This window comes from Charadrius vociferus, unplaced genomic scaffold (genome assembly GCF_000708025.1).
Source record: "Charadrius vociferus isolate BGI_N301 unplaced genomic scaffold, ASM70802v2 scaffold14, whole genome shotgun sequence".
Lineage (NCBI taxonomy): Eukaryota > Metazoa > Chordata > Aves > Charadriiformes > Charadriidae > Charadrius > Charadrius vociferus.
The window spans coordinates 10,689,613-10,690,291 of NW_009648876.1; positions in this window are offsets into that span (position 1 = coordinate 10,689,613).

The window sequence follows — 679 nt, forward strand, 5'->3', positions numbered from 1 at the left end:
GAGCCGGAGCACAGCCCTCCGTCTGCCCTGCCCTTCCTCTCCCCTCCCGCCCTTTTCCTGTTCGGCCTTGTCCCTGTCCCTGTCCCTCTCCCTGTCCCTGTCCCCCCTGTCTCTGTACCCGCCCCGTGTTTGTCTCTGTCCGTCTCCTGCCCTCTCTCCCTGTCTCTGCGCTTTTCAGCCCTTGTCCTCTCTCCCTCCATCTGTCTCCCCCAGTTCTGCTCTTGTCCGATCCTCTCCCTCCCCCGACTCCGTCCGTCTCCGGTCTCTCCCCCTCCCCGTGTCCCCGTCCCTGCCCCGTCCCTGTCCCGGAGCTGTCCGTTCAGCACCACCCGCACCTCCTGCGGGTCCCTCCGGCCGCCTCCGAGCACGGCTCGGGGGCCCCTGGGGAGGAGGAGGGTGTGCTTGGGCTTCTGGAGAGCCTCACGAGTCCCACGTGGAGAGCAGGGCGGTGGGAAGGGACGTCCTGCCTGCTCCAGCCCGCAGAGCATCCTTCCTTCCCGCAACGTGGGTAAGGGAGGCAAGGCGAGGCTTCAGTGTGTCTCCCTGCCGCCCCAAAGCTGCCCCCATTGGAACCAGCGTGGAAGCAAAGGGAAATCGGCAGGTGTCTGCAGGTTCAAAGCCTCCTCAGCTTTGCAGGGCACCTTTGCACAACAGCAGGTAGCTAGGAAAGGCTTTGAGC